Source organism: Aquarana catesbeiana, linkage group LG13 (genome assembly GCF_042186555.1).
Source record: "Aquarana catesbeiana isolate 2022-GZ linkage group LG13, ASM4218655v1, whole genome shotgun sequence".
Classification (NCBI taxonomy): domain Eukaryota; kingdom Metazoa; phylum Chordata; class Amphibia; order Anura; family Ranidae; genus Aquarana; species Aquarana catesbeiana.
Genome location: NC_133336.1, coordinates 72,788,192 through 72,804,967, shown reverse-complemented (window position 1 = coordinate 72,804,967; position 16,776 = coordinate 72,788,192).

The following is a 16,776-nucleotide window of genomic DNA, read 5'->3' as shown; positions in this document are numbered from 1 at the left end:
GTAAAAGAAAAACACACACACAGCTTGGCACAAGTCCTTTAATAAAAAATTCCAGCGATGTAATCCTTCTACGATCCACGAACGATACAGCCTCCTCCATAGGAGGAGTGTCATTCTGCTGGGCGCCTCCTATGGAGGAGGCTGTATCGTTTGTGGATCGTAGAAGGATTACATCGCTGGAATTGCAAATTGCCTGGATCGCAAATTATATTGCAATTGTTCTTGAAACTATTGTTTGTATTAAAAATGCTTACAAAAGGCTAGAAAATAGTTTTCCGATGGTTGTTAGTTATTTGGATGTTGTAGATAGCTATTCATCGTGGTGGTGTCCAGAGTGAAATTATTAATACATTACTACATGTAATAGTAATCTGGAGATGCATGCATTGCACTTTGTTATTTTCCTGTATGGTCACATTGTCAGACTAAGCAGGAGGTACTGAGATGAACAAGTCTGACACCTTACTTTCTAGGGTGGCCCGAAGCCCATATACTCTCCTTACATTATGGGTTCACCTTATCTTCAAGGCTTTCCTATGTCTCGCTTGCATTCACAGTTTATCTTCAGGTAACCCCAAACCATGGGTACATTGTTAGCAAATATCAACCAGTTTTCATAGTCAATCCCTAGTCTCCCTTTTCTCACTCACTGTCTTCATTATCGGTGACCTGGCTGACCAGGGTGGGGTTCAATCAAAGAATCTGAGGTTTTTACAGAAGAGCCAAGGTTTTTTGTAGTTCCTAACATTACCAAGGATAGAGGTGGATATGCTGGCTCTATAGCCCTGGGTCTGCCTTAGAAGGTAAGGTGGACCCATAGGTTCACTTTAAGCCATCGACTTATTACAATAAATGATTTACTCCTTTGGCAAAAAGAAATGCTTGCTAGATATTGCAAACACATTTCTGGTTACCCCCTTTGGGCTTGTTTGCCTAAAGCTGACTATATACTGGAAGATTTTCATTATGATTTTTATTATTATTTTACAGGAGTGGCATCCAATGGAGGGATTTGCAGCGAAGGTTAGCAGACATTGAGCGGTTTGTAAGGTGGATGAGTCTGGCAGCAGCATTCATGATGGACTGAAGGGGGGATAGTAAAGTAAACCAATGAGGAGGGAGTTGCAGTAGTTGAGGCGAGAGATAACCAGGGAGTGAATCAGGATCTTTGTGGTTTCATTGGTTAGAAAGGGACGTAGTTTGGAGATGTTGCGGAGGTTGAGGCGGCAAGCTTTGGAAAGGGATTGGATGTGGGGCCAAAAGGAGCATTCAGAATCCAGGATAACACCTACCACTCTGACATGTGGGGACCGGTGGATGGTTGTGCCATTGCTCTTGACAGAGAAGTCAGGGGAAGAGGCACGTGGGGGAGGAAATATTATAAGCTCGGTTTTGGACAAGTTGAGTTTGAGGAAGTGGTGTGACATCCATACAGATATGTCCGTTAGTAAGTTAGTGATGCGTGATTTCCATACAAACTTTCGTGCGAAAAATATTGTCGGTACATTTGACAACGCCATCAGAAATTTGAAAAATGCTATTTTAAAATACTTCAGAATTTTGTTTGCTTTTAACATTAAATTTTGAAAGGAATAGAATTTCCTGAATAAAAACCACAACATTTTTAGAAATTTGTTTGAGAAAAAAGTTATATCTTGCGCCTTAGAATTTTTTCATTATTATGGTCAAAAAACAAACGTTAATTTGACCTCACTAACGAGAAGTAAATCAAACGGTCTGAAAACAAAAATCGTTAAAAAATGATTTTACTAGTTTATGGGCAACTTAAATCAGCCTATCACACTCCACAGCATGTGATGGTACTGAGATAACGACTTTTAATCTGGTGAATACACAATTTATAGCATAGAGTTAATTTAGGCCGGAGGAACAGGACAGTTTTTGTTTACTGCCAAAAGAATCACATTGCCGAGTGTGTTCACAGCACATAATATGTTTTGTTATCCAGTAATAAATTACACAACATAAACAAGGATGTTAATTAACACCATACAAGCTCCTGCTCACAATGCTCTAGGAGCGCAAAAATATTTTTCTTAATCTACAAGTAATATCACATGTTTGGTCATAAGGGGAAGCGCAAGCCTATTCATATGGAAAGGGTCCAAACTGACCTTATGACACATGGCTCAAAGCTTGACTGTACCTCCTAAGCAATATGTGTCAAAACCTTTCTTCATGCTCATTTTAAGCAGAGCAAAACTGAAAAAAAAATAGAAATGAACAAAAGAGACTGATGTAAATCGTAGACGTAAACTGTGGAACTGCTTGAAAATTATTATGTTACTTAACCACTTGCCCTCCAGAAGATTTACCTCTCTTCGTGACCAGGCCATTTTATGCGATATAGCACTGCGCTACTTTAACTGACAATTGCGCGGTCTTGCAACCCTGTGCCCCAAAAAAATGTATGCCCTTTTTCCCCACACAGAGAACTTTCTTTTGGTGGTATTTGATCACCTATGTGGTTTTTATTTTTACGCTATAAACAAAAAAAAAAAGGCAGACAATTTTGAAAAATAAAAACACAATATTTTTTACTTTCTGCTATAAAATCACTGATCCGCCCCGTGTGAAAGAGCCCTAAGCGTATATTGATTGGTTTGCACAAAAGTTAAAGCGTCTACAAACTATGGGCTATTTTATTTATTTATTTATTTTTACTAGTAATGGCAGCGATCAGCGACTTATAGTGGGACTGCGATATTGTGGCGGACAAATCGGACACTAACTGACACTTTTGACACTTTTTGGGGACCAGTGACACTAATACAATGATCAGTGCTAAAAATATGCACTGTCACTGTACTAATGACACTAGCTGGGAAGGGGTTAAAGTCAGGGGCGATAAAAAGGGTGTGCCAACTGGTGTTTTCTTACTGTGGGGGAGGTGCTTGTACTTGGAACACAGGATCCATGCCTTCTGTTCTGACAGAACGGCAATCTGCCTTGTTTACATAGGCAGACCGCCCCATTCTCTCTCTGTACTAAAGGATCAGTGGGTGCTGGCGGACATCGAGGATGTGGTACCTGCCGATCAGAGCATGCACGCCCAAGACCAGGAAGTGTCGCATCACGTACTAGGTTTGTGATCCGGCGCAGCCGTGCCACTTTGATGCCGTATATCCAAGTTATACGGTCGGCAAGTTGTTAAACCATAACATACACAATATAGACAAATCTGTATGCAGAGAATTATTGAGGCTGCCATTGCTGATCTCCTTCTGAAAATACTAGTTGCCTGGAGGTACTGTTGATCCAATGGTTATACCTGGGAACTTGTTGGATCAGAACTCCATCTGCTGGGCTCAATTTTCTAGTTGATGTAGACAGCATCACTACTGATTCACAAGACATCCAACACATTTTGGGGGACAAAACACACACACCTCCCTTTTCATCATGTTTGGAAATGTTTGAATGGAAGTAGATACCAAATAATTTGCTTGCAAGTAATTCAGATGGTGGAGAATGATGCCACTGAAACAGCTGTTGCATCTTTTGGCTGTCTTGTGAATAAATAGAGCAGCTTTTTACACTCAATTATGAATGTGATCTGGTGTTCTGAATGACGTTTTATTGGAGGGTGGAAGGAAACAAAAATTAACCCACAAATACTCTATGAGGCTTTAAAGGTAGCTTGGAAAACCACCAAAAAATATGTTAAAAAACATAGTTTTTATTATATCATAGGTATGAAAGCAACACTACAAATGGATAAAAATAGGTCTTCAAGAAAGAACGGCTGCGTTAGTGGAGCAATGTACATATATTGGTAATACTATCTTCTCTGCTTCCCCGACGCGTTTCAAGAAGAGTTCAATCCTTTCTTGAGGGGTATTATAAGAAGGTTGTTATAAAAAGGCAACAACATTGTGAAGGCATGAACTCAACTGCAATGAGGCTCACCGAATACATATGTCACGTACCTGGTGGCGGAGCCCAGAGTGCAGGGGATGGCCTCTCGTGTGCCTCTGGCTCAAGAACCCCTGATAGAGAAGACAGGGACTCGAGAGTGCAGTGGGCCACAAGTGCCTGGCAGGTGGCAGGTGTCTCTGTAGTACAACTGGAGCACTGGAACAGCGGACTGTAAGAAGATGCACCGGATAGATGTCAGGAACACTGGAACCACTGGCTGGGAGGAGAAGCACTGTAGTAGGCAGGAACTCCGGAACAGCAGGCAGCAGGAAGGTGTTCTGTAGTTCAGCTGGAGCACAGGAACAGCAGGCTGTAAGAGGGTGCACTGAAACTCTGGCAGGAACACTGGAACCACTGGCTGTGAGAAGAAGCACTGTAGCAGGCAGGAACTCCGGAACAGCAGGCAGCAGGGAGATGTTCTGTAGTTCAGCTGGAGCACAGGAACAGCAGGCTGTAAGAGGGTGCACTGGAACTCTGGCAGGAACACTGGAACCAATGGCTGTGAGAGGAAGCACTGCAGCAGGCGGAAACTCCGGAACAGCAGGCAGCAGGGAGGTGTTCTGTAGTTCAGCTGGAGCACGAGCAGAATCAGACAGGCCGGGTCAACACTGGCGGGCAAGCAGGTACCAAACGGAGGCAGGAGAGTAGTCAGAATACAGTCCGGATCGGCAACAGGCAGGTAGCGGATAACCGTAGGAAGAGGCAGGAGAATAGTCAAACGAGCCGGGGTCAGGGACTGGCAGCAAACAAGAGTAGTCAGGAACAGGCCGGGAAAACAGGAAGCAGGTAGGCAGGTATTCAGGTAGCTTAGGGTCACAGGGAACGCTGTAGACTGGACAGCAAGAAAGCATGCTGACAGGCTCCTTTAAATAGGCCTAATGGCGCCAAACGCTGTCACACTGCACGTCCGCGCGCACTCGTGCACGCCTGTGTATCGATCGCACGTGCCCGTTCGTACCATCGTGCACCCGCGTACACCCGTTCGTACTAGCGCGCACCCGCATGCGTCCGTTCGCACCAACGCGCCTCCGCATGCGTCCTCTGGCTCTATCAACAGTGGTTCTGTTAACCGATCTTCCCGCCAACGACTGTGCTAACAGGACGCCTTTCATGACAACATACCATTTAAGATGAGCAGCATATCATACCGCTGTGAATAATACAAAAGCAGAATTTCATTTTTGCCATAGGTAGGAGATATCCCCAAGCACTTCCAAACATGGGACCCATTGTAGGGTAGCCATAGTTGCATGTGAGCCACTCAACCGGGGCTAGTGAGCTTTTCGAATGACTGTCATCCTCTATTACCCACACAGTCTCTTTTGCCAAAAAACATCTTCCTCTTTCTCTAGTTTTTTATTCTTTGTACACTGCCTATGGTGCATGTGCAGTGCAATTTACCCCCCCCCCACCTCATTCTTGCCATTCATAAGGAACCAGGAGAGAGGCTGTGTGCTAATATGATGTAACTCCACTTACATCATCAATGACTGCCCAAGGCTTCAGACCCATAAGAAGAAACATAGAAGATGTAATTAGCAGCAATAGAGCAATGAGGGGCATAACAGTAAAACCCCATACACACTATCAGATGTTCTGCTGATTTTTTACTTCAGATTTACCAAAACCATATAATATGAGGTCAAACCTTAGGAGTTTCAATTTGTATGCAATCAGGCAGGCCCTTGCACTACATGGTTTTGGTAAATCTGAAGACAAAAATCAGCAGAAAATCTGATAGTGTGTATGGGGCTTAACACCAGTTGCTGTAATGTGATCTAACAGTATGTTCTCTAAAACATACTGTTTCCATTAAAGGGTAACCCCCACTTTAATTGGGAAAATGAGCAACTAAAAAAATAATAACATAGCACATACAATTGCTACACAAGCCATATTGTAATTCAATGTTATCAAAAATCACATTTCCTTTTTAATCTGCAGAAATATCTCCAAATATCACCCAAATCGACCTCTCTGCTCTTCTCAAGACCTCCTGCTTTCAAGCTCTCTCATCTCCTCCTCCCATGCTCGTCTCCAGGATTTCTCCAGAGCCTCTCCCATCCTCTGGAACTCGCTACCTCCATCTATCCAGCTATCCCCTACTCTTGCTACCTTCAGGCAATCCCTGAAAACTAATTTCTTCAGGAAAGCCTATCACGTCTCCAACTAATCTCCTACCACTTCCAACAGCTCATTCCCCACAGTTACAACCTTTTGTACCACCTGCCCCACCCTATTAGATTGTAAGCTCTTCTGAGCAGGGCCCTCTAAATCCTCTTGTATTTTATTGTATTATAACTGTATTGTCTCCCTTTTATATTGTAAAGCGCTGCGTAAACTGTTGGTGCTATATAAATCCTGTATAATAATAATAATGAATTATGGCAACCTGGAGGTGTTCTGAACGTCCCTAGAAATGTAAATTTCTGCTTGTGTGAATAGCTCACTGTTTTTCCAAGAAGTCTGCACTAAGATACAAGTCAGATTTTAGGCATCCTCTGAAAATAAAAAGTTTGGTGAGATCTTCCCAAAGGGTTAATGGCTTCTAAAGGTATACTGACACTGCAACTTTCCTCATTAGAACACTGCAAGTGCATCAACTGATTAACAATTTAAAAAGTGACTTGCATTCAGAATTGCTATCCAAAGCACAAACAGCTTTTTCTTCAGAGCAGGGACAGATAGGAATCTGCAACAAAGTTTGTGAAAATCCTTGCAATGTACATTAATTACCTACCCAGAGGGGATTGTTTTTTCTAAGCCAAAGTGAAGTTACTCTTTTTAAAGCAGAACTACACTGCGTCTGAGCACCACAAACCACAAACGCTATTTAATTCATTTATAGTATTCAAAGCAAACTCCCCCATCCATCCAGTTCTCCATGCTTTATTTTGCAGAGAAATCACTTTGAAAACCTCCATAGCATTTCTGAGCGTTGCCATCTTGATGATTCATGTAACATTTACTTCCTGGAACTATCTGTCCTTAGCATAGGCATGCAGACAGGAGGTGTACTTAGTTGAGAAAACCCCTCCTCCTCTCCTGAAGACTCCTGGGATGCATCATATAATTTGCCTAGGCATGGAAACCATGCTGAAGAACTAAAGAAAACTGAAGAAATGCAAAAAAAGTTTAAAAAAAGTAAATATGATATAATTTCCAATCTTTTTACCAATACTAGCAGCATAAGGATTAAAAATAGTCAACGTTGATTGAGAGAGTGAAGATCCACTTCAAGCTACTTTAAAATACAACAAATCCTCATGTGCCTTTTCCTCCAGCAACCATTAGAGCCCTGATAAAGGGGGTATATGGAAGTCCCTAAAACGCTTTGGCTTATGTGGTATGTGGAAATAAATATTCGATTTTGAACTCAAAAGAAACTGTGTGGTGCTCCATTCTTTTCTTCTGTGGACCAAGACAGGAAACAGTTTTGGATGGAGTCACTTTAAAGCAGTTTCTCCATCAAAATGCAATGTCCATTGTCTTATAGATACCACTTCTCTATTCCCCCCCACCCCCACCCACTCACAAAAAAGTAAAAATTACTCACCTTACATCATGGCCTTAAACTATTTTCTGAAGACAGGCATGACTTTCTCGGCCTCCTCCCAGGATCCTGGAAATGCTGAGAGGCCCAAATCTAACCAGAATTTCCTTTAGCACTGTGCAGATGCCCATTTTTCATGTCAGATTATGGATCTTTAGCTTTCCCAGTGATATCACCTTTGCTTCCAGTAAGCCAAAGAATAATGGTGAGAATGTTTACTTTTGTTCTGATTATTTTCACATAATCAGAAAAAATTATTTTCACAATTATTATTAGTACCTGGATTTGATATCAGTCGTGTAATCCTCTGTACAGCAGTCTAGGAGAGGCAGACCTAAGAGCTGATCAGGTGTGCAGTATATTGTAGAAAGTTCAGCAATACACAAATGGCCCAGTGGGGAGGCAACCCATATGGAGCCACTTACAGAGGGTAACAGCGGTGGGACAGTTGACTGGTGACCTGAATATGCCGACAGCGTCTGCCATGAGAAGTCGAATGTGGCCTGGCCGGTTTCGAACCCAAAGGGGAAGGTTTCCATAAAGGTTGACTCTAAGCACTGTCCCTGACAGACGTGTATCCTGTCCCTATGCTTGCCTCGGAGCCAGGGTCCCAGAATGGGCACCAGAGTCACATGGGGCACCAGCATTCAATCAGATAGCTGCCTCCCTGTGACGGAGGAAACTATAGAGGAAAACAAAACCAAAGAATGTCCCAGCTCAACTTACCAACCAGCCCGCAACCAACCAAATTGGCCTGTCTAGCAGGGCTCCCTGCAGACTCACCTGCCCTCTGCCTATCCATTATAATGCATGTGCTTCCACTATGGAGGCTCTCAAAATTTAGAGTCAGGACTACAGAAAATACTGGGGTGCCTTGACGTGGCTCTGCAACTTACGCATATATTTGCAAATATGGGCAAACTAAACCCCTGTTTTTAACGCAAACTGTTAGACAGGATAATTTGGTTGGTTGCAGGCTGGTCGGTAAGTTGAGCTGGGAATTTCTTTGGTTTTGTTTTGCATGCATTGCCCTTTCATGTGCTCCTTGCTGCAAGGGCCAGTTAGGCAGTGGCCATTTGTTTAAACCAGGGGTCTCAAACTGGCGGCCCTCCAGCTGTTGCGAAACTACAAGTTCCATCATGCCTCTGTCTGTGGGAGTCATGCTTGTAACTGTCAGCCTTGCAATGCCTCATGGGACTTGTAGTGGAGGGCCGCCAACAGCTGGAGGGCCGCCAGTTTGAGACCCCTGGTTTAAACTATAGAGAAACCAAGTTCCTCTCAACTTCCTCTCCCATCTGCCTTGCCGCTGCGGTCGACGTAGAGGTAGTGACGGAAGCCTTGTGGAAGAAGACAACTTGCCCACATCCCTATAAGACTATACAATAGAACGTGGTTTTCCTCTAATGGGACTTTATAAGGCAAGAGTCTTCAAACAATATATCAAAAACAGATATCTATAATTTTATTTTCCAAAAAGTTAAAATCATGATAAGAAACGTGAAATACTTGGATAAAAAAGGAGGATGCTGACAGTTCAAATGATAGTAACAATGACAGAATACATGTCAGGGTACAATGATAACACAGAGAACCACATCAACTGACACGGCTAAAGGTCACACACACAGAAGCCGACGTTTCGAGGTTTTAAATGGGTTGGAACCTCTTCTTCAGGGAAGGTGATGAGGTGAGTGGTTATCTGCACATTTACAAAGAAAGCTGAACATCTTAGAAAATATTCATAGAATAATAGTAACATGTAATCATAGAGCATACACGTCAGAAATGCTTTAGTGTATTTAAAACAATATTCTCACCATATAACTTTTAGACCCACATTAGAAAGCATCCAACTTCAAAGGGAAGGATTGGGCAGAAAGATTTGGCGCTGCGGTCGAGCACCACCTGCAGTGTAGAATATAGACTGCACCTGCCTACAACATTTACAGGCTGGGGGCATGCAAGTGACCAGGCTGCATTGCTTAACTGCAGTAGAGAAAAGTCAATTCACCAGTATGGCTGTGCTACCTGACAGGGCTGTGTACTCTTCAGGGGTGAATAGGCAGAAATACAAATCCTTAAGCAGGTAAAACAACTCCCATAAACATATTTTCTCCACCATCCATAGAATTTTAAAAAATGTCCTGCAGTTTGTCTTTAAGAACCATTCTGCTAAACATTACTCATGCATTTTTGGGAATAATTACTGATAATAGAGCAATAAAGATAAAACCGTACTTGTTTTGCTATAGTCAGCTTAAAAGGTGTCCTTAACTTTTTTTTTTTCCACAATGTGAGATGAAATTAAACATCTGTGTGGTTCTATCTTCCGTAATACCCCACCCTTGTGTGCCTATGAGCAATGAAGGCTCTGACATTCCTGCTTGCACAAAGGATTCTGGCCCGCTGCTTACTCTGCATTATTTGCCCTAGAAGGTCAGCCTAATAGGTTCTCTTCTTCAGACTGTGAGCTGTCAGTGCCATGAAAAAGCAGAAATCTAGCAGGGTGTTATTACAGCAGAGAATTACAGCAAAGCAAAGACATTTACAGACTGGTATAATGTGATCACAGCCAGCCGGGCTATTGTCTAGAAAATGTTAGCTTTCAGCTTGGTTTTTAATTAAGCTTTCATTTGCTTTCAGTAATGACTTTCTTTCCAGTGGGATAGGACACATGACATCATCTTAACACACTGTCTGAAAAAAGAATTCTTGGTTCTGGTTCAGTCACCCCATTCAAGGGGCTGCTGTTTGTTTAATCAGTAAATGTGCAACGCTTTCTAAAAATAGCCAACAAATAATAGTTTAATCTCGCTGCTTAATACAGCTCTGTAGTCTACAATTAGCAGGGTTAAAAAAATCTAATCATTGAAAACTTTAATAAAGGGGTCCAACAGGGACACACACATGCAAGCATAGCCAGAATAATATTTAATTCACTTGGCAACATTTCTACCAGTTAGGTCAAGAGAAGCCCCAGTAACATGTAGAATTTGAGTAATTTGGCTATGAAACTTAAAGTGTTACTAAACCCCGGACCCTGCATTCACTATATCTGGTCTCCCACAGTACACAGAACATGGAAATGCAATTATTTTAGTAAATATAAACTGATAAAATACCTTTTATCATCGGCAGTATATAGCAGTCTTTTGACTTCTAACAGTGTCTGGTTAAAGCTTGTAGGAGGAGTTTTCATTCTCCTCTGACTGTCCTATGAGGCTGCAGGACTCCTGACCCTCTGTTTGGACAGTGCTGATTGGCCCTGTGCTGATCACATGCACTCTCCCAAGAAAATAAAAACAACTTTCTAGCCATACACACCAAACTGAGCATGGGCAGAGTGACTCCCAAGGCTCTGTCTTATCAGGAGATGGATTGGGGACAGTGGAAAGAGGGGAGGATCAGAAAAGACAGGATCAAACAGCCTTTTTACGCAATGCAGAGGATTAGCCCCCTAGGTTCCACAGAGAGTATAACAAGCATGATTTACTGCATATACAGACTGATTTTACTGTTTTGGATTTAGTAACACTTTAACCACTTCAGCCCCGGAAGATTTGGCTGCTCAATGACCAGGCCAATTTTTGCTATACGGCACTGCGTCGCTTTAACTGACAATTGCGCGGTCGTGCAACACTGTACCCAAATAAAATTGATATTCTTTGTTTCCCACAAATAAAGCATTCTTTTGGTGGTATTTGATCACCTCTTCCTTTTTTATTTTTTGCGCTATAATAAAAGAAGTGTGACAATTTAAAAAAAAAAAAAACACAATATCTTTTACTTTTTGCTATAATAAATATCCCAATTTTTTTTTTAAAAATATAATTTTTTTCTTTAGGCCAATATGTATTCTTCTATATATTTTTGGTAAAAAAAATCGTAATGCATTGAGTTGATAGTGGTGCACACCTAACCTTAATAAGCCAGGTTAGACACTGTAGGTATACAGGCTTATATACCACACCAAATCTACCGAAGCTCACAAATTATCTAAACCATGAGACGGTGCAACACCAGTGTTACACGGATGTATATCTCTGTTTATATGATATTGAACGACATATATGTATACTGTACAATTTTTCTATCCCAATTTTTCTATCTCAATAAAACAAGATTGAATTTAAAAAAATCGCAATAAGTGTATATTGATTGGTTTGCACAAAAGTTATAACGTCTACAAAATAGGGGATACATTTATGGCATTTTAATTTTCTTTATTTTTTTTTCTACTAGTAATGGCAGGGATCAGCAATTTTTATCGGGGCTGCGATATTGCAGAGGACAAAACGGACACTTTTGACACATTTTTGGGACCAGTGACATTTATACAGCGATGAGTGCTATAAAAATGCACTGATTACTGTTTAAATTACACTGGCAGGGAAGGGGTTAACAGTAGGGTGCGATCAAGGGGTTAACTGTGTTCCCTAGGTGTGTTCTAACTGTAGGGGGATGGGACTGACTAGGGGCAGAGAGAGATCGGTGGTCATACTTAATATGAACACACGATCTGTCTCCTCTCCCCTGAGAAAACTGGGATTTGTGTGTTTACACACACACATCCCCGTTCTCGCTCTGTAACGAGCAATCGCGGGTGCCCAGCGGTTAAAGCAACCCTGTCATTAGACCATTCTTTTCAACAACAATCTTTCATTGAGATTATATATGCACTTTACATATTTTAGGCATGTTATTTACATATAAAATTTCCTTGATTAGACGTTCAAAAGTCCTGATACTGCTGCTGGGCATCACCATCTTGGATGCTGGGTCAGCAACCTCACCAGACGCAGATCTGTCACTCAAATGACATTGTATAGTATTCTTTTTCGCTCTTCCCAGCCACACAAACTATAATGTAGGGAGGTGAAGGGAGGGGTAGAGATGCTGAACCAGCATAGAGCTTAATTTGACACACCCATCTGAGGAGAGGACTATGGTGTGCAAGGAAGGAGGGGGATTGGTATTGACTTGGCTGTGTTAGTCAAGTTCCAAAGCACATTGCAAGTGAATAAAAATACTAAACAAACAAACAAAAAAAAAACAAATCAAAGAAAACACTGCATGTTAGCTTGTAAAATACTTGATTCTTCTGTGCTTTCAACTTTTTAGGTTGGTGACAGGGTCTTTTTACAAAATAAGTACTTTATTCATGGGGGCCTATAGCGAGCAGGGAAGAACTGGGCTGGGGAACGTCCTCCTCCCCCTCCCCCTCCTCCCCAGACAATATAAATAAGACATGTTGAGCTGGTGGCCCCGAGTGGAGATTCACTTAACACTTATGCCCTGTACACACGGTCGGATTTTCCGACGTAAAATGTGTGATAGGACCTTGTTGTCGGAAATTCCGACCGTGTGTGGGCTCCATCACACATTTTCCATCAGAATTTCCAACACACAAAGTTAGAGAGATTGCTATAAAATTTTCCGACAACAAAATCCATTGTCGTAAATTCCGATCGTGTGTACACAAATCTGACGCACAAAGTGCCACGCATGCTCAGAATGAATTAAGAGATGAAAGCTATTGGCTACTGCCCTGTTTATAGTCCCGACGTATGTGTTTTACGTCACCGCGTTCAGAACGATCGGATTTTCCGACAACTTTGTGTGACCGTGTGTATGCAAGACAAGTTTGAGCCAACATCCGTCGGAAAAAATCAATTTTTTGTCGGAATGTCCGATCAATGTCAGACCGTGTGTACAGGTCATAAGAAGGAAGTGCGTAAAAAAGCCACGTCCATAAATTGAGAGACAAAAAGGTACTACTGTGTATTACCAAAATAGCGGACTTTTAAGGCTTGGAAACAATCAAGAGAAAATCTAATGAAAGCAATAAATTTTATTGAAAATATTATACATAATCAAAAAAAGAGAGGATAAAACCATTACATATGTGCATCTGTATATATGTGCAGTGAGCCATCAAGGTGTTCAATTGGGTTAAGGTCAGGACTCATTTGGTGGTGGGGGATTATGGTGTGGGGTTCTTTTTCAGGGATTGGGCTTGGCCCCTTAGTTCCAGTGAAGGGAACACTTAAGGCATCAGCATACCAAGACATTTTGGAGAATTTCATTCTCCCAACTTTATGGGAACAGTTTGGGGATGGCCCCTTCCTGTTTCAACATGACTGCGCAGCATTGTACAAAGCAAGGTCCATAAAACAAGGCCTTCTCATCCACATCAGTGCTTGACCTCACAAATACGCTTCTGGAAGAATGGTCAAACATTCCCATAGACACACTCCTAAACCTTGTGGAAAGCCTTCCCAGAAGAGTTGAAGCTGTTAAAGCTACCTACAGACTAATGCCCCGTACACACGGTCGGACTTTGTTCGGACATTCCGACAACAAAATCCTAGGATTTTTTCCGACGGATGTTGACTTAAACTTGTCTTGCGTACACACGGTCACACAAAGTTGTCGGAAAATCCGATCGTTTTGAACGTGGTGGCGTAAAACACGTACGTCGGGACTATAAACGGGGCAGTGGCCAATAGCTTTCATCTCTTTATTTATTCTGAGCACGCGTGGCACTTTGTCCGTCGGATTTGTGTACACACGATCGGAATTTCCGACAGCGGATTTTGTTGTCGGAAAATTTTATATCCTGCTCTCAAACTTTGTGTGTCGGAAAATCTGATGGAAAATGTGTGATGGAGCCCACACACGGTCGGAATTTCCAACAACAAGGTCCTATCACACATTTTCCGTCAGAAAATCCGACCGTGTGTACGGGGCATAAGACTGGGATGCCATTAAAGTTCATGTGCGTGTAAAGACAGGCTTTCCAATACTTTTAGTAATATAGTGTATTTCATCAGTCAGACATAGATCAGAGATCCACAGTCAGTGACACGTAATTATAGCTACCTTCTCCCCATTTACTCCTGTGATCACAGCGTCTGGCAGAAGGAAGTCTTCCATCACCGACTTCCTTTGCGCCTCTGAAATGTCATGTGACCAAACACTGAGAGCTGTAAATGAAGGAGATGCTGGTAGATGTAAAAAGATATTTAACAATAGACCATAGTCCTTAGAAATACCCAGTTTTTTCCATAGACACCCATCATTAACCACTTGAGGTCCAGGCCATAGCCGAATGACGGCTACAGCGCGGACCTCAATCTCCGGGAGGACGTCATATGACGTCCTCCCCTATGCACGCGCACCGTGCGCACCCTGCAGGGCGCGTGGTGTGCGTGCTGTGATCACCGAGTCACGGAGACTCGGGTGATCACAGATCCGAGTAAGGGGCCGGTCCCGGCCCCTTACCATGTGATCAGCTGTCAGCCAATGACAGCTGGTCACATGACTGTTGGATACCAGATGTTATTCTAACCATAACTATACCCCCCTTTGTTCTTAATCCCTTATAAATTAAGACCACACCATTCAATGGGGTATAAAAGGCCGTAGCAGCCTACTTTATTTATATAAAAATACTTTTATTCAAAAATAACTATGGAAAAATATCCATCAATAAACAAAACAAATAACGTACGGAAAAAAGAGAGCGTTGGTCTGGGCAATAAAATCTTGACACTCAATCCGATGGCCATCACCAAAAAATATGGCACTGCAGTCCATCTCAAATATATCCAAAATTAGGCCTCAAGCCGACAAGCTGGCTCAGAGACTGCCAGTGACCGCAGTGCCCCCATATCACTTCCCGGCTAACCTCCGTTAGCCGGGAACCAGCATCTGGACCCATACAACGTCAGGTCCCACTCTTACTTGCCATCTTCCTTCCCTTGCGCAGACCAACGCCCGCCACAGCACCCTAAGAGTAAAACCTTACTCGCGGGTGCCCTCCCAAACCCGAAGAGCTCGCTGAATCCCGTCCTGCAATCCCAAGTTCCACAAATCAATTCCCACCTCATTGAGATGGACGCCGCCAGCCCTCAAGTACCTCCAGGTCTCAAATTCCAACTCCATATGCCTTATAGCCAAACCCCCATTATTATCTACAAATTTGCTCACTTCCCGGTTAATCTTCCTCCTGGCCCTGTTAACGCCTGCCACCGACCTGGCCATCCTCCAAGATCTACGAGCCACCATATCGGACCACACGACAATGGTATGGGGAAAATCCACCATCAATCGCCGCACGTCACATTTGATGTCCCGCGTGATATCCACCATGGCACGCAATCCTAGGTCATTACCCCCCGCATGAATCACCAAGATGTCCGGTGGTCTATCTCGCTGGGAGTGGCGCTGCACTTCTGGCACTAATCTGCCCCATAACATGCCCGGTATACCCAACCATTTTATGCATACTTCTCTCCTGTTAAACCCCAACTGCCTGCCCTCATGTCGAGCATCCCCCCTTCTTGCCCCCCAACACACATAAGAATGGCCCATAATCCAGACCAATCTTGACACCGGACCTGAAAGTAGAAGAAGACAAGAAAAACAAACCACTAACAATTTAGTGATGAAAACCACTAACGTCTATAACTGAAACATAAACGACGTCAACTTGCTAGCAAAATTTCTCTTCCACTTCTTTAATTTATTTATTTATTTATTTATTTATTTATTTTTTTATTCCTACCACTAAATGAGGACGTACATAAGATTGGAACCTGTTGGATTCCCACCTCCCAATAGGTTAGACCGACTCCACATCAAGACCATGCTTGGATGCCTCTGTAGCAGCCCCAATCCTGAACGAATGGGAAGAAAATTCCCTTTCCTCCAAGCCTACCCCCTTCAAACATCTTCGAAAAATTACTACAAACTGAAACCTGGATAACCAACTACCATCCCGATGCACTAACAAGGAACCCTTGAAATCTGGACGCACCGCTAAAAATTCCCTGACCGTGGCCACCGGGCACAAGGTGGAACCATGAACCGGAAAAACTTGTACCACCATACCTTTTCCTACCTGATCCGTTTTTGACCTCTTGAAATACACCTGTAACATCTCCTTATCCAACTTCACATCCTGGCACCCCAAACCCCCTTCTACCTTTTTTGAAGGGCTGACCTAATGATGAAATATAACAGCAACAAATTCACTTCCTGCCCGATCGGTTCCTCCCCAATCCCTTCCACAAAAAACCATCCACTCCTTCCATACCTTTTGGTATGCTGACCATGTGCCCCCACTTACCGACCGCTCAATCCATCCTGCGGCGACTCTGACGCTATGTCCCACATCCACTCGGGACAAGGCACCCCGCGTTGCTCCGCCTCCGGCGCCAACTCTCGGAACCTGTCCCACTGGAATCGAGACAACGCGTCAGCTATCACATTTTCCACCC